The sequence below is a fragment of the Sminthopsis crassicaudata genome, chromosome 3 (genome assembly GCF_048593235.1).
Source record: "Sminthopsis crassicaudata isolate SCR6 chromosome 3, ASM4859323v1, whole genome shotgun sequence".
NCBI classification, from domain to species: Eukaryota; Metazoa; Chordata; class Mammalia; order Dasyuromorphia; family Dasyuridae; genus Sminthopsis; species Sminthopsis crassicaudata.
This window is the reverse complement of record NC_133619.1, coordinates 133,491,573-133,517,684: the sequence shown is the minus strand read 5'-3', so window position 1 is coordinate 133,517,684 and position 26,112 is coordinate 133,491,573.

Genomic DNA, 26,112 nt, shown 5'->3' with positions numbered 1-26,112 from the left:
TTGCCATTTTGTTAAATGATTTGTTTAGCAACAATAGAGATAATCACATCAGTTTTGTTTTGTTATTTGTATGACCAATTATGCTGCTAGTTTTCCTGATATTAAATAGACCTGGATAATGTATTATTCCATTTAGTCATAATGTACTATACTGGTGGTCAGTTGCTGTAATATTTTTACAAATGTTTTATTTTAATTCTTTGTATCAATATTCATTAGGAAATATGGTCCATCATTTTCTTTTTCTGTTTTGACCCTTCCTGGTTTAAGTACCAGCATCATATCCATGTCAGAAAAATTTGGTAGGGCTCCTTCTTCTATTTTTACAAATAATTTATAGAGTATTGGAATTAATTGTTCTGAAACTGTTTTGTAGAATTCAGTTGCAAATTCATCTGACTCTGGAGATTTTTTCTTAAAGAGTTCATTAGTGGCTTGTTCAATTTCTTCTTTTTATTATTATTTGTTGTTTTTGTTATTGTTGTCACAAATTAGGTGCTTATTAAATATTGATCTTTTTGGAGGAAAAAGGAAAGGAAGGAGGGAAGGGTAAAAGGATGGAATGAGGTAGGAGACAGGCATGTATACAGAAAGGAAGGAAGGAAAGAAGAAAGGATAGAAGGAATGGAGCTGTCAGCAGAGACAGTAAATAAAGATGACACATTTTGTAAGCAAAGAATAAAATATGCTTTCCTTATTCATATTATAAAAACAATGTATAAAAGATGAACAATTTTGAAAGACTTAAAATTCTGATTAATGCTATTACTAACTATATTTTAATGCTGATATTAAAGAATGACATACACCTCCTCATAAATGGGTGATAGACAAAATACTGAAGATGATATACAAAAAATAATTTTCCCAATTTCCACAACCTTAATGCCTTCACCTCTCTGATTTCTTTCTATGTACTCTGTGTATGTCACAAAGATTGATTGAAAATCACGCAAAAGGAATGAACATATCAGCACTATACACCTATAATGCTGATTGTATATATCCAAGTCTCTTTGCCCTAATGCTTTAATAATCATTAGCTTTGATTTTGGGGTATTTATGGGACTACAGTACAAAAAAAAAAAAAAAAAACCTTTATTCTATTTTTAATAAAGAAACACTAAATATTGAAATGAGTCAAACACTTATGTTGAAAGGGATAGACATTCTAAAATGGGTAGGATTACAACAAATGATAAATAGCTAGATAGTTTTAGATGAGGAAAGGATAAAGAAAAAAAATCAGTAGAATCCAAGGAATTCCAGAATATCCAAAGTTCAAGTATTCAAACTAAAGACAGATTATTGTATTACAAAGCATAAATTAAATAATTATTAGAATTGGTATTTATATACCTCTTTATAAGTTTATATAGTCTTTTGTTTCCAATAATCATATAAGATGGAGAGCAAAATTATCACTACTTAACATTTTAAATCTAAAAACAATTTCAAGTTCAGAAACATTTTACATCACATTAGTAATGACATTGTCATTACAATTTTCATAAATATATGAATCAGAATTTGAGTATTGGTCTTCTAATTAAAGCAAGATGGAATAATAGAAAGATCACTAGATTTGGAATCTGTGAGGGCAAGGTTCAAATTTTTATTTTGTTACCTATTGACTCTTTCACTTTGCAACATTTTTTAGTCTTAATCTATTCACCAGACTAATAATTTTTAAATAAGTTCCTTAAAGAGTTGTTGTTGTCTAAATTCTATAAACCACTGAGTTGCACATAAATATGAGTTATTTCTGATCTACTGGAATTTCCCTCTAAATTGAATCTTTTTGCAAATTCTTCAGTGAAATTCGGAAAAAAAAACAAAAACTTTTATAATGTTGTATATTGTAAACAGAAGAGTGTTTGATTATGCAAATTCAATGATAGAACAATAATATAAGATTTATGAAAGGAAATAAACTTTTTTTTCTGACTTTCTTCTACTTATGGACAAGCCTGAATTGCACTTCAACAGTAAAGAGTCTGAAAAGAGGAAGGAGTTTTTGTGAAAATCATCCACAGTTGAAGGACATCTGATAAAAACAAACAAACAAACAAATAAAAATGTATATGCATCTTCTGCTACCAAAAAAAGCACAATAAGCTCTAGCATGTAGAAGAAATTGAAATCATTGCCAGAGAGGAAGGAAAAGTAATATACAAAAGAAATGGTAGAAAACTGGTAGACATTAAGAAAAGTAAATATTTAAATTGGGCTTAGTGCCCATTATGCATATAGGGCATCATACTTTTGTTGACTTCATTACTTGTTATGAATGAATTGAAAAGAAGTTTAATAATTACATATCACACATATGGTAGGCTTCCTAGGAGGAAAAAGTCATTAAATGAAACAAAATCATTACTATAAACTTTGGATGAAAATCAATATATTTTTAAAAATATATTCTACATTTTAATTATATCCAATTATTACTCATTCTTCTCTCTTCTTTGAAAATATTGACTGGTGGACAGGTGCACATTTTTATTGACTAAGGTACATTACAATTTGATTTCTAGTTTTACAAAATTCTTTTTTAATCCTCCAACTGGCTGCTTATTGATGTCAGCTTAAGGTACAATCTAATTACTCAAGTCAACAACAGTTTTAACAGTGACCAAACACTAAAGCAAGCAAGCATAAATAAAACAGTTTCTTCTGGGACATGAGCTTCAAATTTTTTTATACAGAAATGCCTTTAAGCAACATATTTAAATCACTAATTGGCAGGTTAAATTATTCAGTTCATAAACAACCAGTGTTGGAGCAGAAATAGGAATAGCACTGATACTTCTTGCTCACATAGAAATCCGTGTATAGTTTTCCTTTGACTGTTAGTTTATAGTTTTGTTCAAATGAGTTTTTCTCAGTAATTCTTATATGCAATTTCTAAAAGCAAACTTTCCAGTTGTTTCACATAGGAATATTTCCAAATGGATTCTTCCTCTTTTCTTTGTGGAAAAATTCAGAAAATTATCAAAACAGCCAGTATCATCTTCATGAACTCTTGGCTGCCCTCACTCAGAATTAAAATTATATGACATTTAAAAATAGACAAAGCAAAAAGTTGAGGAAGAGTCATAATACTAAACTATAAATTTTACATTTCACCTATTTAATCAAAATCAAATATCTCAACTATAGTTCCAGCATACATATCTTGTCCCTTGCTACTCAATTTATTTTCATCCATTATTTCTCTTTTATTCTTTTTCTTTTCTTTTTTTTTCTTATTTTTTATTGTTTTCTTTTTTTTCTGGTTATACATATACATTATGTTTTCTAAAAAATCATATTGCTTCATGAATCATGTTAGGAAAGAAAAATCAAAACAAAGGGGGAAAACTCAGAGGAAAAAAAAAAAGAAAAACAGGGAAAAGTAAACATAACATATGTTGATTTATATATTCTGTCTCCATAGTTCTTTCTCTGGATGCAGATTGTTGGATTTTTTTTTTGTTTGTTTGTTTGTTTTGTTTTGTTTCTGCTAAGGCAATTGGGGTTAAGTGACTTGTCACACAGATAGGAAGTATTAACGGTCTAAGGCCAAATTTGAACTCAGGTCCTCCTGATTTCAGGGCTGGTGCTTTATCCACTAGTCTACCTAGCTGCTCCACAGATGGCATTTTCTATCCAAACATTCCTGGGATTGCCTTGGATCACTGAACTGCTGAGAAAAAACATTTATATATGCCACCACAAAAAAGAGCTACTAAAAACATTTCTGCACATATGGGTCTTTTTTTTCCTTTATGATTTCCTGGGATATAGACACAATGGTTGCACTACTGGACCAAAAGGTATGCACATTATATATAGTCCTTTGGACATAGTTCCAAATTGTTCTATAGAATGTATGAATCATTTCACAACTCCACCAACTATGCATTAGCATCCCAGTTTTCCCACATCCCCTCCAATGTTTATCATTATCTTTTCCTGTAACATGATTTGTCTTTTAGCGACTATAAATAGCGACTATAAAGCATTTAAAATATTTCTTATATGCCAAAAACAATCTTTCATTTTGAGAATTAAAATAAAAAACATGCAGTCTTCAATGTATTTAAATATATTTGGAGGAAAACAACATATGTTTAAGTAAATATACACTATATGCCAAGAAAATAAAAATAATGCTAATTTTAAGGATGGAAAATTTTAAAAACTGAGATTCTTTGGAATTGCAAAAGTGCATATGAAAAGGGATGTCATTCTAGATATGTGGATGGGTCAGCCTTTGCAAGCAATTTCATTCATGGATACCAACAAGGAGAAATGTTTGGCTTGAATGTATTGTATGATATAACACACACACACACACACACACACACACACACACACATACATATATATATTACTTCAGTTGGGAATAATAGATTAAAGATGGAAAATGAAAGTTTGTAAATATTACATACAAAAGTTTGTATTTTTATTACTCGGAATAACAGAGAGTCACTAAAACTTCCTTAGTAAGGAATTGAAGTGATCTGTACCTTTGAAACCTTAGAAGTTTTGTGAAAGGAGTTAAGACTTGATTCAGAGAAACCACGGTCTATTGCAATAATCAAGGTAAGAAGTGATGAAAGTATGAGCTAGTATAATGGCATTATATATGGAAAGAAAAATAGAAGAAAAAGAAGAATATAAAAGAAGCATGACTTCAGAATCACTAATCTATTACTAGAAGAATGTAGTGGTACTCTTGACAGATAAAGGCAAATTAGGAAGTGATTGGTTCTATTATATCCAAAGATATCTCAGTGATTTGCCTTCCCTGAAAATAAATTGGTACTACTTTTAATGGTTTAGGTCTCAAGAGATTTATGTTTAAACTGCTTCCATTTCTGATTAGTTTACATTTGATTTGTATGTAATATAAATCACATAAATTTGTTTTCTTAAAAGTATATCTTTTAGACTCTGAGAATTCTGAAGGATGGTGTCTTATTAACACTGACCTGCCAGAATATTGTTTCACTATATTCTAAGAAATTCCCTTACTTTCAATTGTTCACTCCATTCTGTATTTCTCTTACAATATTTCATATTACTTTCAACTTTATTCAGGATCATAAGTTTATCATGCAATGGTCCTCAATGATCAATAAATCCAAATTGCTCATTTGAACATAAGTGGTGGATGTACATAGATAACAGTCATTGATACTTTACCTGAAACACTATACCCATATTATATTAAAATTTACATTGTACATATGTTAAACCCCTCCTTTACCCTCTTCCAATTATACTATAAAGTTAATTCAGGTTGTAGTCCTAACATAAAAAGATGCCTTATACTTCAATAGATTCTCAATGAATGACTTCTGAATTAAAGTGAAATTTCTTATCCAAGAACACCCAGCTACTCAGCCTCACTGTTCCTGGACCTTGGGCAGCCTGCTGCACTTTCCATTATAATTGTTCCATAATTACATTTAATTAGCAACTCAAAAATATTGATCAATTTTTATTTATAATTGTTTTCTTTCCAGTTTTTAGCATGCAATTGTCACCTGGTGAATAGACAGGCTTATCAAATTAGCTTTTGAATATAGTAATGATAGAAATATATCTCTGAAATTCTCTTTCTCCTTGAATGAATGAAGTTTAATGAGCTGAAGAATATGCTGAAGGGAACTTTTTCTATCTCCTTCCTTAAGCTTCTAAATTTCAATTGGCTACAACCAATCTTAATGTGATACAAAAAAATTTAAGTCACATTTTACAATCAAATATTTTTAATCCCCTCTGCTCATTGGTTAACTAAGAAATGTAAGGATTAAAAAGATATAATTTCTTCTTAGTGTTCAATGCTGAATCTATAAATATCTACTAGCTTTTGTGAGGTAGGTTTGGAAAAAGAAGGGGCCTCTTTCCAGTGCCTTTTTGATTTGGTCTGCATTTGCCTTTATGACCATGTCAAGCAAAGGATCTGAACATGCAGACTTTGGGAACTTCCTCACTGCAGACTGCACCACTGGGCCTGATATGTAGCCCCAAGGAAAGCCTTCCTTCCTTCTCTTAGATTCCTGTGATATAGTGAAGTTTGTCACCTACAACAACTGAAAATGGCTCTGATGCCTGCCCACATTTCAAGATAGCTCCTCCATAAGCCCTCTCCTGTTAAGTTTCTGCCTTTCAGTCCTACCTTTTGATCTCAGACCCCATCTGCTTCTCTTCCGTCCATCTTCCTGTTTGTTTTTTGTTTTTTTCTAACAATCCCTGTTATAATTATCTCTAATCTTTCTTCAGGCTGCTTATTTTGTTTCAACATCACCCAGTTTTTAAGCTTCTTTTTTTTTAATAAAGCCATACCAGAACCCAAGGGGAAAAAGTTGTTTAAGTTAGTTACCTCTCAGTTTCCTTATATATAAAAAGGGGTAATAATAGCACCAATCTCATAGAATTGTTTTATGGATCTAATGGAACAATATAAAAAGTATTAATTTTAAATTGATTAATTTTATTTGAATTCAAATTTAACAAATTTACTAATTTTAAAACTTTAATGGGGTCACAAAGAGTCAAACTGAAAATGCAAAAAGAATGGAATTGATGAGGAAACCCCAAAACTTTGAAAAATCCTTAAAGGAGAAAACCTTCTTGGACTCTGTCTCAGGGAGGGGACTTCACCCCAAGCACAAACAATTTCATCTTTGTTATCTGGGTGGGGTCTTCTCAGTCCTGAAACCCATTGAATTCAATTTAAATTCTAACCTTGGCTGAAACCCATCCAGGAGCCAACCTAGGACTCCATCAACAAGCCCGCTTCAGGTTGTAGCCAAAGCCCCCTATTATAAAAGAGCCAGACTGGAGCCCTCTTTGCAGAGGGTCTAAACATGCCATCACCATGCCTGACATCAAAGACTCTCTGTCTATTGGAACCCTGGTTCCAGTGCCCTCTTATCTCTACCTTCAACTTTTTTTTTTTTTTTTTTTTTTTAACCTAGGAAAGAATTTCTCCTCATTTAATAAGAATTGCTAAAAAAACAAAACAAAACAAAACAAAAAACTAGAAAGCAATTTGGCAGAAATTAAGATTAGGCAAACATTTTAGAATATAAACAAACTCAAAGGTGATATTAAGCTGAATAACAAAGGCTAGATTAGCTCTCTTTCAAAACTTTAAATGCTGGAGTTAATCCTTAACAAGAAGGTGATACAATTACAAAAAATATAATTTTGATTTCAAGAAATTGAAATTGTTTACATAAATAAAATTAATGCAACTAGAATAGGAAGGAAATTAGATCACTGGGAAAAGTATGTGCATCAAATATAAAGTATAAGGCAGCTAAAAAGAATATATAAGAGCAAAAGCTATTCTCCCTTAGATAAGAAGCACCTAGGTAGGACAGAGGATAGAATACTGGATAGAGTCAGATAGTTCTTTTTTAAAACATTTCATTAAGGAAATTGGTCTATAGTTTTCTTTCTCAGTTTTCTATCTACCTGGTTTAGGTATCAGTACCATGTCTGTGTCATAGAAGGAATTTGGTAGGACTCCTTCAATCCCTATTTTTTCAAATAGTTTACATAGCATTGGAGTTAGTTGTTCTTTAAATGTTTGGTAGAATTCACATGTAAATCCATCTGGTCCTGGGGACTTTTTCTTAGGAAGTTGGTTAATAGTTTGGCCTATTTCTTTTTCTGAGATGGGACTATTTAGACTACTTACTTGTTCTTCTGTTAATCTGGGCAAGCTATATTTTTGAAGGTATTCTTCCATTGCATTTAAGTTATCGAATTTATCGGCATAAAGTTGAGCAAAGTAGCTCCTAACTATTGTTCTAATTTCCTCTTCATTAGTGGTGAGTTCACCCTTTTCATTTTCAAGACTAACAATTTGCTTTTTCTCTTTCCTTTTTTTAATCAAGTTTACTAAGGGTTTGTCTATTTTGTTGGTTTTTTCATAGAACCAACTCTTAGTTTTATTAATTAATTCAATAGATTTTTTTACTTTCAATTTTATTAATCTCACCTTTTATTTTTTGAATTTCAAGTTTTGTGTTTGTCTGGGGGTTTTTAATTTGTTCCTTTTCTAGCAATTTGAGTTGTAAGCCCAATTCATTGGCCCTCTCTTTCTCTATTTTATACAAGTAGGCCTGTAGAGATGTAAAACTTCCCCTTATTACTGCTTTGGCTGTATCCCATACATTTTGGTATGATGTCTCATTATTGTCATTCTCTTGGGTGAAGTTATTAATTATGTCTATGATTTGTTGTTTTACCCAATCATTCTTTAGTATAAGATTATTTAGTTTCAAATTATTTTTTGGTCTATTTTCCCCTGGCTTTTTATTAAATGTAATTTTGATTGCATTGTGTTCTGAAAAGAATGCATTTACTATTTCTGCCTTACTGCATTTGATTTTGAGGTTTTTATGCCCTAGTATATGATCAATTTTTGTATAGGTTCCATGAACTGCTGAGAAGAAAGTATACTCCTTTCTGTCTCCATTTAGCTTTCGCCAAAGATCTATCATATCAAACTTTTCGAGTATTCTATTTACCTCTTTGACTTCTTTCTTATTTATTTTGTGGTTTGATTTATCTAATTCTGAGAGTGCAAGGTTGAGATCTCCCACTATTATAGTTTTGCTACCTATTTCCTCTTGCAGCTCTCTTAATTTCTCTTTTAAGAATTTAGATGCTGCACCACTTGGTGCATATAAGTTTAATATTGATACTGCTTCATTATTGATGCTGCTCTTTAGCAGGATATAATGTCCTTCCTTATCTCTTTTAATTAGATCAATTTTTGTTTTTGCTTTATCTGAGATGAGGATAGCTACTCCTGCTTTTTTGGTTTTGCCTGAAGCATAATAGATTCTGCTCCACCCTTTTACTTTTAGTTTGAATGTATCACCCTGTTTCAGGTGTGTTTCCTGTAAACAACATATAGTAGGATTCTGACTTTTAATCCAGTCTGCTAACTGCTTCCTCTTTATGAGGCAGTTTGCCCCATTCACATTTATGGTGAGAAGGATTAATTCTATATTGCTTGCCATCCTATTAACCCCTGCTTATGCTTTTCCCCTTTCCTTCCCTCTTACCCCCCTACCCAGTATTAAACTTGTGAACACCACTTGCTTTTCACAGCCCTCCCTTTTTAGGATCCCTCCCCCACCTTAAAGTTCCTCCCCTTATTTTACCCCTTTTCCTCACAATTTCTGTATTGCCTTCTCCTTAGCTTACCCTTTCCCTTTCACTTTTCAATGAAGTGGAAGAAGTTTCACCATAAATCAAATATGTCTATTGATTCACCCTAGGTTCATCTCCCTCCTTTCTTTCTCTCAGATATAATAGGTTACCTTTGCCTCTTCATGAGATGTAGTACCACCACTTTACACTTTTTTATGATATAATTTCCTTTCCACCTCTAGTTTCTAAGACAAATTGTACATATGTTCTTTACATATTTTTCTGGCAGAAGTATAGTTCTCAAGATTTCTTTTTCCCTTTTTAGAAATCTCTTGAGTTCTGTATTTGAAGATCAAACCTTTTATGTAGGTCTGGTTTTTTCATCAAAAATAGATGGAATTCATTTATTTCGTTAAATGTCCATCTTCTTCCCTGGAAAACGATGCTCATTCTTGCTGGGTAAGTTATTCTTGGCTGCACACCAAGTTCCTTAGACTTTTGGAATATCATGTTCCAGGCCCTTCATTCTTTTAATGTGGACGCTGCTAGATCCTGGGTTATCCTTATTGTGGATCCTCCATATCTGAATTGCTTTTTTCTAGCAGCTTCCAATATCTTTTCCTTTGTCTGATGGTTCTTGAACTTGGCCACTATATTTCTTGGCGTTTTGATTTTAGGGTCCCTTTCAGTAGGTGATCGATTAATTTTTTCAATGTCTATTTTACCCTCTGTTTCCAGATCGTCTGGGCAGTTCTCTTTGATGATTTCCTCGAAAATGGTGTCCAAGCTCTTTTTTTCCTCACATTTTTCAGGGAGTCTGATTATTCTCAAATTGTCTCTCCTGGATCTGTTTTCCAGGTCTGTTGTCTTTCTAGTAAGGTACTTGACATTCTTTTCAATTGTTTCATTTCTCTGGTTTTGCTTGACTCCCTCTTGGTTTCTCCTTGAGTCATTCATTTCTACTTGTTCCAGTCTAATTTTCAATGATGTATTTTCTTCACTCACTTTTTTTATATCTCTTTGTAATTGTCCAATTGAGTTTTTATCTTCTATGGATTTTTTTTTCCATTTTATCCATTTTATTTTTTAGAGAGCTGTTTTCTTTTTCCAGCTCACTAATCCTGTTTTCCTTGGAGTTGTTTACCTTTTCCAGCTCACTAATCTTGTTTCTCAATGATTTCATTTCTTTATCCACTCTGTCTTTAAAAGCATGGGATGACTTCTCCAGGCTCTCTTGCCAAGCTTCCCTTTCCTTTTCCCATTTCTCTTCCAGCTCTCTTGTGAGAGCCTTTTTGATTTCCTCTATGAGATTCTTTTGTATTGACGAGCAGCTTATATCCCCCTTAGGGGATTCCTCTGGAGACAGTCTGTTTTTAGTCTCCTCAGCATTTGAAGTCTGCTCCCTCTCCACACAGAAGCTGTCAATGGTTAGAGCCCTTTTGAACTTTTTGTTCATTTTGTCAGAGTGGGAATGGAAGAAAACAAATTGACAAGAGAAACAATTGGTCTGTTTTGTGGGAGATGGGGATGGATTGTATTAATGGGCTTCCTCTACAGAATGGGGTAGGGCAGCAGAGAGCCACTAACAGAACAGTGATGACTGTACTGAGTCTGCACTCTGAGGCTCTAAGAATGAGCTGAGTCAGTCCAGGTGGGGGTTGGGGGTGGCCGGGTTCTGAGAGATGCTGGCTTTCTGGGGTTTTAATCTTCACCTCCGATGTTTACACCCTCTCCACTGCTTCCAGCTTGCTGCCAAGATGGAGTATCCACACTGGGGTAAAAGCCTTTTCACAGATATGGCAGAGATCATACCCCTCCCCCTCAGGTCTGAGCTGTGTGAGCTGCCTGTCTCGCTCTGGCTTGCCTGCCCTCAGTCTGCACCCAGTCTGATTGACCCTCCCCCGAGCAAACACAGACCTTTTCTGGGGACTTTCAAGGATGTCTTCTCTTGGTGATTATTTGTGGATTTCTTTCTGGGTCAAGCATTAAGTCTGAGGCTTGTCATGAAGTAAGTTCTGAGAGAAAACGAGGAGCTCAAGCAGCTGTCTGCCTCCACGCCGCCATCTTGGCCGGCCTCTCTACCTTCAACTTTACTAACTAGACTTTACTTCCAAATCCCAAAATAAATCTCTTTATCAATCTAGGTTTTGGGGTCTGTAAATTCCTTTACAGGGGACTCTTGGGCTGCTACTAGACCTCATTTAACTCCATATCCTTGAGCCGAATCCAAAGGGGTTGCAGGGAAGCTCTGTTAGACTCCCTGTACCCCGAACCTGCCACTAGACCTCAATTAAAGCCTAATTTGATTCAGGTACCCCCAATTCTAAATCTCATCAAAATGATATTTATAAAGTACCTAGAACAGGGTCTGACACAAAGCCAGTGATGTATAGGTGCATATTCCCTTCCTCTTTTCATTATAATTATCATAATTGTTGTTTTAATTATATTTACTATTATAGTTATTACAAGCAAGAAAATGATTTCTCAAAAGTTATAAATTTTAAGACTCCATTTAACCATGTCAAGATAGCAATTGACTAATTATTTAAAATTTTTAAAATTCTCTAAATTTCGATTGAAACAGCAAATTGAAAAAGCAAATTTATTTATATATTGAATCCTTTCAGTGTTTATCTACAGTCTGTGTCTCTAATTTTTTTTTTTAATTTTTTACATGCTATATTACTATTTTAGCTTATTTTCCTAATGCCATTCTTCTCCATTCAAGAAATTATGCAGCACCTATTGTTGTAAAATACAATGTAAGGAAATGGGAAAGGAAGAAAGAAAGAAAGAAAGAGAGGAAGGCAGGGAGAGAGGAAGGCAGGGAAAGAGGAAGGCAGGGAGAGAGGATGAAGAAGGGAGAGGGAAGAAGGAGGGAGAGAAGGAAGAGAGAGAGAAACAAAAAAACAAAGAAACACAAAGAAACAAAAAAAGAAAGGAAAAAATAATCACTTCCCTAAAGATGTTTAGATTCCTGAGGGTGGGGAGAAATGCGTCATATGTACTATAGGCATTTGTCTTTTTTTATTTTTAATTCCTTTCACACCGCTCCCTTTCCCACAGAAATGCTAAAGTATCTTAAGGATAATAATTGTTTCTTTTTTTTTTCCCTTTCTGTTTCAGTGCCTATTACATTGCCTGGTACATAAAAGTGAAAAATCAGTTTTTAAAAATGTGAACACAAGGGAGAACCTCATGTTAGATCTAGGTAGTGCTTTAAGTGAGAATTTAAAACATTTTTCTCTTTTTTTTTCTAGAAGTTGTCCTAATATTATACTATAATTTCTGGTGACATGATCAATGAGTACTCTCCCTCTTGATGGGAATCAGATACCTGTTATGATTTTGTAGAGAGTATAAAAAGTTTATAAAACACTTTTCTTTTATCTCACAGCAGCCTGTGAAATACTTGTTATTGTTATCATTTTATAGATTAGGAAATTGGATCTGATAGCCTTTAATTGATGTAGTTAGAATGCAGAGGATCTGTGTAACATAGTGGATAGACAACTAGGTCTAGAGTAAAGAAGTAATTTTCCTGAGTTCAAATGGGGCCTTAGATGCTTGCTAGCTGTGTGACTTTAAGCAGGTCATTAACTCTATCTACCTCCGTTTCTCATCCATAAAATATGCCAAAGAAAAAAATTACAAACTACTCTAGTATTTCTGGCAAGAAAACCCTACTAGGGTCATAAAGAGTCTAACATGTCTGAAAAATGGCTGAACAACTGAACAACAATAACAAAAACTATCATGTTTATTTTTTAAGCATGTTTATGTATATAATGAATCTATTTACTCATTTATTTCTATTCATTCATTCATTTCTATTGTGTTTCTCCCCCTTTCACCAAAAAATACATTATCAACATAAAAACATTTAAATAACATGTTAAGTTTTAAGAAGTTTTTGACCTATTTATATAACTTTATCATCACAACTCTGGGAAATTTTATATTTAAATTTAGTTATTCATATTTTATAAATATAAAAGCAGAGGCAAGCAGAGGATAAGTGATTTGCCCAAGCTTATGCAATTAATAAATACCTGAAACAGGATTTGAACACAGGTCTCCCTGTTTGCTAGTCCAGAGCTATATCTAGCATGCCACCTAAAGCAGCCTAATTCCAGAAGGCTGCACTATTTAATTTTTGTTTTTATGTTATCAAGGACTAACAGTTTCATTGCATATATTTAGTGGATAATAAGTGTTTATTTAATTGGATAATAGTTGAAACTTTTTTTTTTCCAATTTCATAGTGTGTCTCTACTAACACAGCTTTCAAGAACCTGGGTTCTTCTCTGTCACAAGTCACTACTGGGGTAAAATTTTACTCATAGACCATAAAGCAAAATGGCAGAGATTTGCTTGTCTGACTTAACATCATTTTGTTAAATTAAAAAAAAAAAAACCAAAACACCTCATAGTTAAAGTTCAGTGTACAACCTTGGAGCAATGGATATTCAGAAGGCATTGTATTTGACCAGAAAGGGCTTCCCCTTATAAATGAGTTGGGTTCTGATGATAAGACATCTATTTGGCATGCCTGTTTTTGGCACGAGAATAAAAGCTGGCCAATGTTATTATCCCAGGTGGTTCAGGATAAAGAGAACAGGGGAGTTGCTGTTTCAGTTTTCTCCAGCTACCTTATTCTGGCTGAGTCTCATACAAATCAATTCTCTAAACCCTTATGTAATAGCTTTTGTAAATATATTTGAAGAGAATTCAAATTTTTTTTATTATTCTTTCACTGAAAAAAATATATGGTCCAGGTCAGATTTTGAAAGGAGAGATGTTGTTTTTGTCCTTTTTCTTTCTCTTCAATTCTTACCTATGGTTCATGCATCACCGCAGTTGCTCTGTGCCCAGCTGGGAGGTCAGGCAGAATGGCTACACTCTCCTGAGGCTGATGCTAATGCTGCTGCTTCTTCAAATTACTGGAGAATGATGCAAATTGTAAGAGACTGAAAAGGTCACCTCTACAATATTTCTACTTATAGGAGTTGAATGATCAGTAACCTGCAGTTTCTCACAAACTCTTTTATCTGTCATATTGACTGAGAGAGCAGGTACAGTTTTCTTTAGAGGTTCCCTTTGGAATCACTTCAAAACACCATCATGGCTAAATATGTCTTGTCTTTTCACATGTTTTATTTAAAGATTGGGGGAGATTTTTGTTTTAAAAAAGAATTGAAGGCCTTTCACTGGCAATTTTTGTCATTTCATTTTTTTCCTCAGATATTATGTAAAAAATAATATTTGATAAAGTTAAAATAACTTTCTTTGATCTGTTTGATATAAAAGATATACTGAAGTTTTTTGGCGTACATCAAAGATTGTCTCCATGACACGTAGTCAAATCAAGTTGATTAACTTCAACATTCTTTTAATTAACTTCAGGAACAACTTGATGCCAATTTTATACAAATAAGATGGCACTTTAACTTACCACCATATTAGAGAAGCTAACTAAGCTGTCGTTTTAGTAATCTTGGTATACATTTTAGTTAGTTTCATAATCTTTTGAGGGTAAAGACTTTTATTTTTAAATTTATATATCTAGTTCTTAGTATAGTGTCTGACATATATAAGCACTTAATATTTCTATGTTGACTAATATTGATTAAAAAGTAATTTTATTGATTGGCATACTGTCTTCATTAAAGTAGATCACAACTATTCATACCTTTTCATTTTGTGTGACTTGTCTATATTTTCCCTTTCAAATTCTTCTTGGGATGTTCATTTAACATTCAGGCAATTTTATGGGGTTTTTTGTTTTGTTTTGTTTTGTTTGTTTGTTTGTTTTGTTTTGTTTTGTTTTTGAATTTTTTCTCTTGGCTACCAGTAGAACATATAGGGTGTCCACCAATTATATTTACCACTCACTATTTGAGTGGTTCATCTCCTATTCAAAATATGTATCTTTCTCATGACATGTTTTGTATTGCCTATCTGTAGAAGCATCATAATAAACATTTTGATTACATGACTCATTAATTCAATAAATCTATAAAATGATAGTCACTTGAGAATGTGAGATAGTTTCATAAACAGAAACAACCATGAATTTTTGAATATCTACTCATGCTTTAACCCACAGAACTGTCCACTTTTCTGAAACAATGACTATGTAGACTAATCTATAAAATCTATTACTATTATTTTTTTTTACTATTTTTATGCCAGGAGTAAAATTATATAGTCAAGCAAGTTAATAAAACATTCAAATAATTAAGAGGTTTGTCTGATTTTGTAAGATATTGACTATTGTGATAATTGCATAGAGTTCATTGAAATATAGCACATTCAAGCCCCAGGATGTAGGGGCTCAGAGCTACTCTGTTTGGTAAATTCATAATAGCAGTACACAGCTGAAAATCAGTTACCACTTCCCACTGGGGATTGGTGGAGCTGCAGAATAAAAGGACATTCAATCTCTGAGCTCTTGCAGCTTAGAATTCTTCAATATTTCTACATATCATGTGCAGAATTACTAGGATTATTGTAAAAATGACTAGCTGTCTATCCAGGACAGTGGTTAGCAGCTACTTATGGCCAAACATTTATTCATTCACTTATTAATTCACCTAAGAAATTGATATTATAATCTACTGTTCAAGGGAGGATAATAAGTATTATCTAGACCACTCTAAACCTCGTAAGTAGGGAGATCAGACAACTCATCAGAAAGAAATTTCAAGGGACCATTTACTGAAACTGGACAGACAACTCTATGGACCATATACAGGTTAGGTCCCAATTTCAGAGAAGACCTGAAATGTATGGTCTATCACAAAGGGGCATATTCTCCAGTCACAGTTCTAAGCAGAAAGGAGCACTAGCACTTTTGGCTATTTTCAGTGTCTAAAGAAATTCTAGAGCTTGTAGCTACAGAGGAGCAGGGTAAAGACCAGAATAAAGACTAGAAAATCAGTGGCCACTCCTGTAACTATAACATGCCAAGAAGAAGAACAAAAAACTTTCAGACTCTTAGAATTAGCACTGGAAAAAAATCCTGAAGCTAAGCTACCCAACACAAAATGAACAGAGCCCATAGAGTTCACAGTCAAAGAATAAGCAAGAAAAATGAGCAAGCAACCCAAAATAACTCAACAATAAAAACCTACTATGGTGACAAAAAAAAAAAAAATTGAAGTCAACAATGTGGAAATAGCTACAACCAAAAGCCATAAAGAAAAAAACAAATGTTCACTGACTATCAGTCTAATGGGATTCTTTGAAGACAAGAGTAGTAGGCAAAAATCTGGGGAAAGAAATGAATGTGATGCAAGAAATTAATAAAAATAAGATTTACAGTTTGTGGAAAGAAGCACAAACATATTTGGAAAAATAACACCTTGAAAAACATAGTTGGGCTAATGATCTTAGGCACCACTTAGGTAGGCACCACTTAGGTGTAAAAGGCACAAAATTCCCCGAAGAACAGAACTTCTTAAAAAACTAGAATTGCCCAAAATGGAGAAAAATAAAAGTTAGAAAAGCTTAGTGAAAAAAAAAAACAACTCTTTAAAAATTATAATAGGGAAATTTAAAGCTAATTAATGACTTCATGTGATATCAAGGAACCAAAAAATAAAATTTCAAAGAATTTTTAAAATGAATAAAAAAATGTGAAATATCTCATCAGAAAAATAACTAACTACCCTGAAAAACAGATAGAAGATAGATTATATATGTGCATTATTGAACTGCTTGAAAGCTATGTTATAAAAAAGAACTTGTACATCTTATTGAAAGAAATTATCAAGAAAAAAATGTCATAATAACTTTAACACAGATAGTAAAATAGAAATATAAAGAATCTTTCAGTTATGTCCTAAGAGAGATTCCAAAATGGAAATCAGGAACATTAAATCCAGATTAAAAAAAAAAATCTCATATCAGAGGGAAAATATTTCAAACAGCCAAAAAAAAATAAATATCATGGGACTATAGTAGGGTCAATATGAGGCATAGAACCTTCCATGCTAATGGAGAATCTTAGAATACAATATTTACAAAAGAAAAAGATCTACAATTCAAACCAAGACAAACTTACATAGAAAAAAGCATAATGTTTTAGAATAAAAGATGGAAATTAAATGAAATAGAGGACTTTAAAACTCTGATGAAAATACCAGAGTTGAAGAAAAAAAAATAATTTACTATACATGACTCAAAGGAAGCACAAAAGGATCAATATGAAAGATAAGTCATATGAGACTTAATAGAGTTAAAGTTTTTACATTACTACATGGGAAGATAATAAATGTTATCATAATATTTTAATTATTATTAGGATATCAGAAGCAGTCTACATAAATATTGAAGATAGCTGTGAGTTCTTTGCCATCACAAGAAAAGTTGTTATACATGTTTTAGAACATGTAGTTGTTGGTGTGGTTTTTTTTTTTGTTTTTTTTTTCCTTTTCCCCCTAATGATCTTTGGAATTCAGTCCTTCCTGAGTCAAAGTGTATATACAGTTTAATAACACTTCTGTATAATTCCAGATTTTTATCCAGAATGTTTGGATCATTGCACAATTCCAACAACAATTAACTATTGTCTCAAATTTTCCACATTTGTCCATTTTTTTTCCCCTTCAATTGTTTTAGCCAATCTGATTCATTCAAAATGTTATCTTAAGGTTATAATACACATTTCCTTAACCAAGAGTGATTTTGTACATGGTTTTATGACTATAAATCATTGTGATTTCATTATTGAAAAACTGTCTGTTTGTATTCTTGGACCATTTATTAATTGGGGAAGACTCATTCTTCCAAATGGGACAATTTCTTTATATATTAGAGGTATGAAATCTTTATCTGAGAAAATGTCTATACTTTCTCTCCTGATTTTCTGTTTTTATTCTTCTTCTAGCTACATTTGCTTTATTTGTATCAAACTTTAAAAAAAATTAATATAATCATATTTATATAGTATAAATTAGTATAAAAATGAATTTACTATGATCAAAATTATTTTTCTCCTTACTCTGATTTCTATCTCTCCTTTATTCACAAATTGTAGCAGGCAATTCTTGTACTATATTCTCATTTAAAAGGGAAGAATAAAAATACAGTGAGAGAGTTAGAGAGGAAATGAGAGTGAGAGAGAGAGAGAGAGAAAGAGAGAGAGAGAGAGAGAAAGAGAGAGAGAGAGAGAGAGAGAGAGAGAGAGAGAGAGAGAGAGAGAGAAAGAGAGAGAGAGAGATGGATGGATAGAAAAAGATAAAGAGATAGGTTCACATATTGTATGCATGCATATGTGTGTATGTGAAGGTGTATGCATACTCATTTGCAAAAAGCAGTCTATCTTACTCATCAAGAAGTATTCTTGATATTTAGTATTCTTACTAAAGTAAGAAAAAAGAAAATGTGGGGGGAGAAATGATTTAAAGAATGGCAAAGTAAGCAAGACAGCAATTAGAAACAAAATAGATTTTTGAGAAGGGACTATGTGAAAAGAGATAAGGATAAACAGAAAATAATAGAATATATGGTGATCATCATTGTGAATTTGAATTGAATGAATTGGCTCATAAAATGGAAGTGAATAGCACCATGGATTTAGAAACCACAATCCTACAAAAACAAACTTGAAAAAAAAAGATACACTCATGGAGTTAAATAAGGAGATGGAGCAAAATATTATTCTTCAGATGAAGTTAAAAAATGGAAGTATAGCAATCTTGGCAAGGCAAAACAAAATAAACATAATTAAAAGGAATAAATAAAATAATTTTATTATTAATAATATTATTTTCCTGATTATGTAGCTAGATGGCTGAGTGAATTGACGGATAAGCCAGAGTTCAAATTTAGCCTTAGACCTTTAATAGCTATATGACTGGGCAAGTCACTTAACTCTGTTTACTCTCAATTTCCTCATCTATAATACCTGGAGAGGAAATGGCAATCATGCTAGTATTTTTTGCCAAGAAAACATAGATAAGGTCAATGACAATTAGACATAACTAAAAAATAACTTAACAACAAATGTTTCCATGATTATTCCTTTTAATTATGTTTATTTTGTTGTATTTCTAATTTATAATACTGGACAATTCCAAAGGACTCATGATGAAAAGTGCCATGCAAATCTAAAGAGAAAACTAATGAATGCTAAATGTAAATTTAAGAATAATTGTATTACATTATTTTTAAATATATGTAATAAAGACATATTCTGCATGGTTTCATATGTACTGGACTTCATGTGAACCTTTTGAGTCTTGAAGTTGGCATATATGAAATAGATAATTTGTTCCTTCAATTTTCTTCTTTTTGTTAAATAGAAAACGTAAGGACAGTTAAGAAAAAAAAAATAAACACAAACATATATACAGGTAAATATATATAGATAGATATATAGATATATGTATATCTTTATATCTATCTATATATATATATATATATATAGATATATATTTTATTATTCGACTTTTTATTCAGTGGGGAAAGGGCAAAAAGGAGAAAGACAATTTGAAACTCGATTTTTAAAAAGTTAAAAATAAATTATTAAAAAAGAATAATCAGACAGCTTGGTCACACGTACACATAAACATTCACACAAAGACATATACACAATTATTCTCTAGTTCTGAAATAAGAACCAAGCATCAAATGTGTGAAATTTTGAGTTATATTTTGATATCTATATATGTTTGGTATAACACACATATGATATAAACATGTTTTAACAATAAAATAAATTTCATGGTCTTAAATGCTATAAAACAGTCTTGAGAATTTTTATATTAATTACTACATTAATGGGCAAAAATAAGAACATCATTCTTAAAGGAAAATTGGTCATGATTCCTGTTGCTTTTCTTATTGTCAGGAAGAAAGTTCACTTTGGACCTTAGGCAATGTTTGCAATTTCACCATAATTTCATTTTGTGAAAATAAATATCTTGTCATATTGTAGCTTGAAGTGTTAATATGTTATAATTATAGGTTTTAATGAACAGTTTCGTAAAAATTGTTACTATTGTACCCTTCTCTGTTATTTTACAGGTCCCAAGAAACATTTTGAAGATTATTAGTACTTGCAAAATTCAAAAGTTTTAAGTCTAAATGCAATATGTCTTATATTGTTGTTCCAAAGACAGTTTTTCTTGTGCTTCAGTTCTCTGTACAAGAAAACAGAAAAAAATGGGATAAAGAAAATACCAGTTTCAAATGTGTTGACTCTTATAAACTGCAAGAGTTCATGACAGTAATATCAAAAATGTCTTGGCATATTTTTGTATCCTGTTCTTTCAAATAGTCTCTAATATCTGTGTAACTAATGTTGTGATATTTCTCCTGTATATTGCACTTCATGTCTATTTGTTTAATATTTAAGTTTTTTTGATAAATGCCATTGTCACCCAGAAAAGATTATATCGATGACCAGAAAATATTATAACTAGAGGACAACGAAAAGGAAAATAAAGGGACAAGAGTGGGGCTATAGTATAAACAAGAATCAATGCATTAGGCAATGTGATAGGACTTTACAAGTTTTACCATCAATCCTTATGTTGGATCTGGAAGCAAAAAAATTTATCTTGAATGAAAATATTAGATAATGGCAAATTTTTCTTCTTTTCATTTATGTTCCTATTATCCTTCTTTCTCTTCTGTCCATCAAAGCATATATATATGTATATATATATATATATATATATATATATATATATATATATATATATATTTTTTTTTTTTTTTTTTTTTGGAGGCTGGGGTTAAGTGACTTGCCCAGGGTCACACAGCTAGCAAGTGTTAAGTGCCTGAGACCAGATTTGAACTCAGGTCCTCCTGAATCCATGGCTGGTGCTCTATCCACTGTGTTACCTAGCTGTCCCCCATCAAAGCATATTAAATGATTTGCCTAGTCTTAACTGTTGTGTAAAAGATATCAAAGAAAATAAAATAAAATAAATGAAAACAATATAAAATATTAACAAGTTGACCTGCTAAGACAAAAACAGGAATTGTATGAAAGCAATTACAAAATAATTTTCATACAAATAAATTCAGATAGGAATAATTGGAATAATATCAATAATTCATTGAACTAATATAATAAAAAATGACAATTCTACTTAATATACTTATTCAATGGCTTACTAGCCAAACTACCAAAATTATTTATAGAGATAGAAAAATATTAAACATATTCAACTGGGAGAACAGTAGGTCAAGAATATTAAGAGAACTAATGGGGAAAAAAAAATCAAAGTAAGACAATTTAACTATACCAGGTATAAAAGCATAATATAAAGCTGCACTTATTGAAACTATTTGGTATTGGCTAAGAAATAGGGTAGTGAAATAACCCAGATACCTTAGAAATAGTAGTAAATTAGTAAATGACAATAATATATCCTTTTTTGGGGAAAAAAAAAAAAAGAAAGAATAGCTTCTGGGATAAGAACTCACTATTTGCTGAAAGCTCCTAAGAAAAGTGAAAAAAATAGTATGGCAAATTTGGAATAGATCAATATCTCATACCCTATTTCAAGATAAGACCAAAATAGATACATAATTTAAACATAAATCAAGATACTATTAGCAAATTAGAAGAACAAAGAATAGTTTATCTTAAGGTTCAAACGTGAGATAAAGAATATTACAAAATGCAAAATGGATAATTTTGATTATATTAAATTTAGAAAGGTTTTACAAGAATAAATATGATGCAAACAAAATTAAAAAGGAATGCAAAGAACTGTGGAAATATTTTAATGGTAGAGTTTCTGATAAAGAAACTGTTACTTAGAGAATTGGGTCAGATTTATGAGGAGATAAGTTTCTCCAAGATGATAAATAATAAAAGAAAATGAATAGAGAGTTTTCAGATGAAGAAATTAAATCAATAATAGTCATATCAAAAAATCACCTTGAATCACCATTGATAAGAGAAATGTTAATCAAAACAACACTGAAGTACCACCTTTTGCCTATCAGACTGACTAATATGACAGGAAAGGAAAATTGTAAATGTTGGAGATATGGGAAAATTAAAATTTTTATTACATTGTTGGTGGAGTTACGAACTGATCCACCCATTTTGACAAGTAATTTAAAACTAATTCTAGAGGACAACCAAATTGCGGGTACTTTGATTAAGCAATATTATTACTATATTTATATGTTAAAGAAATCATAAAAAGGGGAAAGGAAGTGAACTGAAGTATGCAGAGCAAAGATAAAGGAGTAAAGGCAGGGACTTACATGATCTCTCCCCCAAACTTTTGCAAATACCTATAAATAATGATTCCAAACAAATTTTAGAGCAGCAGAATTTAAAAAAAAAAAAAATGAGTGGAATAATTTTTGAGCACAAGACAACTAAGAATGTCAACCAGAAATTTCTATCACATAAGAATAAGAAAGAATCACAGTCAAGTTCAAGCTCCACCAGCCGAAAAAAAGAAGCAGACTTCAGGTACCATTGAATCAGCAGGGAAAACACCTGGTTCTAAATCTCTTAGATAGTAAGATGATTGAATAGCTGGTCAGATGGAGACTAGGGATCTTTGTTGCTTTGCCCATAATTGCAAATGAGTTAAAGTCCTGATTAGTACTTTGAGGATGAGGAGGAATACTAGCACACTATAGCTTGTAGCTGTAGTGAAGTTTTGATACACCTCACAATTCTAGGGCAGAAAAGAGTACTTGTGGTCACTCACAGATTAGAGCACAGACCAGAAGAGTGGTAAATACCTTTCATTAGATCATACTACTGAAAACTTGCAGATCCATTGAAGTATCTCTAAAAACAGTTGCATAGAAACTCTAAAGCTTGGAAAAGAACCTTTTATCCTGGAAATAGAGACTTTCTCTAACAAAGAGTTAAAATTTAAGTAATAAACTGGGGTAACAAACAAAAAGAAAAAATAAATCTAACCATAGAAAAGAATTATGGTGACAAAGTCAGAAGAAGATAACAAAATCAAATATCATTCATCTAAAGCCTCCAAGAAAAATATGAATTGTTGTTTGGCTATGAGAGAATCCCAAAAGAATTTTGAAAATCAAAAAATATAGAAGACATATTTGAAAGAGAAATGAAACTTATGCAAGGATGTCATGAAAGACACTTCAACAACTTGATAAAGGAAATACAAAAATAATGCTAAAGAAAATAACACCTTAACAAAGACACTACAATGAATGAAGCTGAAATAGCTACTAAAGAGAAGAATGCCTCATAAAAGCAAAATTGGCCAAATGGGAAAAGGCACAAAAATTAAAGAAAAAGAAAAAAAAAAAAAAACTCCTTAAAAAGTAGAATTTACCAAATGGAAAAGGAGATACAAAAGTTCACTAAGTAAAGTAATAGAACCAACCAAATGGAATATAATGACTTTATGAGAAAATAAGAAACAATTAAAGAAAATTAAAAAGGAAGATGATGCGAATTATGTTATTGGAAAACAACTGATCTGAAAAATAGATACAGGAGAGACAACTAAAAAATCATTGGTCTCTCTAGACATTATCTTTCATGAAATTAACAGGAATTTTTTTTTAAATCCTTTTTTGATATTCCAGAACCAAAAAATAAAGTAAAACTTGAAAGAATTCCTTGATTGCTTCCTGAAAGAGATTTCAAAATGAAAAGTCCCAGGAATTACATCCAAATTCCAGACTTTTCAGGTAAAGGAAAAAATATTGTAAGCAGTCAAAAAAAGAAACAATTCAAGTATCATGGATCCATGGATCCATACTCAGAATAACACAAGATTTAGCAATTTGTACATTAAAAGTTCAAAGGGCTTACAATATAATAATCTGTTGAGCAACCAAAGATTGCCATCAAGAATCACCTCCTCAGCAAAACTGAGTATAATCCTTCAGGGAAAAAAAAAAAAAAGAATTGAATAGATGACTTTCAAGCATACTTGATGAAACTACCAGAACTGAATAGAAAATTTGACTTTCAAATACAAGACTCCAGAGAATCACAAAAAAAGAAACAGCAAAGGGAACTCATAAGGGATTTAATAAGTTAAATTATATACATTCCTACCTAGAAAGATAATAATTGTAATTCACAGGAACTGGTTTAATTAAGAAGGAGTATATATAGGTAGCAGTCACAGATGTAAGTTGAATGTGAAGGTATGATATCAAAAAATAAAATTAAGAGGTGAAAGTTGAATTACTAGGAGAAAGGGAAAGGGAAAAGTAGAATGGAATATATTATCACACATAAAAGAGATTTAAAGAAAGCTTTTATAGTTAAGGGAAGTTTAGGGAGGTAAGACAGAGGAAGTGAACCTTACTCCACTCAGAACTGGCTCAAAGAAGGAATAACATATAGACTCAGTTGGATAAAAAAAAAATCTTTTTCTTCCTACATTCACTACAGGAAAATGGAAGGGGAATTGGATAGGAGAAAGAGGAGGGTAGTAGAAGGGAGAGAATATGGGGAGGGTATAGTCAGAAGCTAAAAATTTTCAAGTTGGGACAGGGTGAAAGGAGAAAAAGAAGAGAAAAAAATAAGGGTGGATACTGTTAGCTAAAGTAACTGAAAAAATAATGAAGTAAGTTTCTCTGATAGAAACTTCATTTATAGACATATGGAGAGCTGTCAAATTTGTAAAACTGAGAGCTTTTCACCAATTGATAAATGATCAAAAAATATGAACAGTTTTCAGATAAAATACTCAAAGCTATTTATTTCATATGAAAAAATACTCTCACTTTTGATTGGGAAAATGAAAAAGATAATTTTGAGCTCCTACCTGTACCTATTAGATTGGTCATTGAGAAAGAAGAGGGGGATGACCAATATTGAAGGAAATATAGGAAAAAAATAAGTTAGTAATGCATTATTGACAGAGTTGTGAACTGATTCTAGCATCAGTAGAGCAATTTGGAACCATGCTCAAAAGGCTGTAAAACTTTGGTTACTCTTTGACCTAGGAATACCACTACTATTCCTATATTTCCAAAAAGATACAAAACAAAAATGAAAATAATCTAGATGTACAGAAATACTTATTGAATCTGGTGGCAAAGCATTAAAAATTGAGGAGATATCTATAATTTGTGGAGTGGCTTAACAAATTGAGGTATTTGCTTATGATGGAATTATACTTATGATGTAGTAAAAGAAATGATGAAAATGATGGTTTTATAAAAACCTGGAAAGACTTTAAAAGTAAAATATAGTCTATACAAGGTAATAGCAATATTGTAAGAAAATCAGCTGTGAATAACTTAGCTGTTCTCAACAATATAATGACGCAACATAACTCTCAAAGAATTATGATAAAAATACTATCTATATTCAGAGAAAGAAGTGGTGGTATCTGAACAAAGATTGAAACATATTTCTTTTAACTTTATTTTCTTGAAGTTTTTTACATTTATTTCCTTTTTTTTTTCTTTTTTTTTGGGGGGTCTATGTTTTCTTTTACATGACTATTGTAAGAATATTTTGCTTTATTACATATTTTAATCTACAATTAATTACTTGTCTTTTCAATGAGAATGATAGTCATAATAGAGGAAGAGAGAGGATCTGGAAATCAAAGCTTTAAAAATGAATGTTAAAAGTCATCTTTATATGCAAATGTGGATTTTTTTTTTAATTAAGTAAATGAAAGTTTAATAAAGGAAATGTCCACAAATATTCATGGCAGTTCTTTTTGTAGTAACAAAGAATTGTAGATTGAGATAGCCATCATTTGGGGAATGACTGAAGAAGTTGTGTCATTTGAATATCATGGATACTATTATACTATAAGAAATGATGTGCATTGGGGGCAGCTAGGTGGCACAGTGAATAGAGCACCAATCCTGAAGTCAGGAGGACCTGAGTTCAAATATGGGCTCAGACACTTAAAACTTCTTAGATAAGTGACTCTGTACAAGTCACTTAGCCCCAATTGCCTCAGGAAAAAAAATTGCATCCAGATTTCA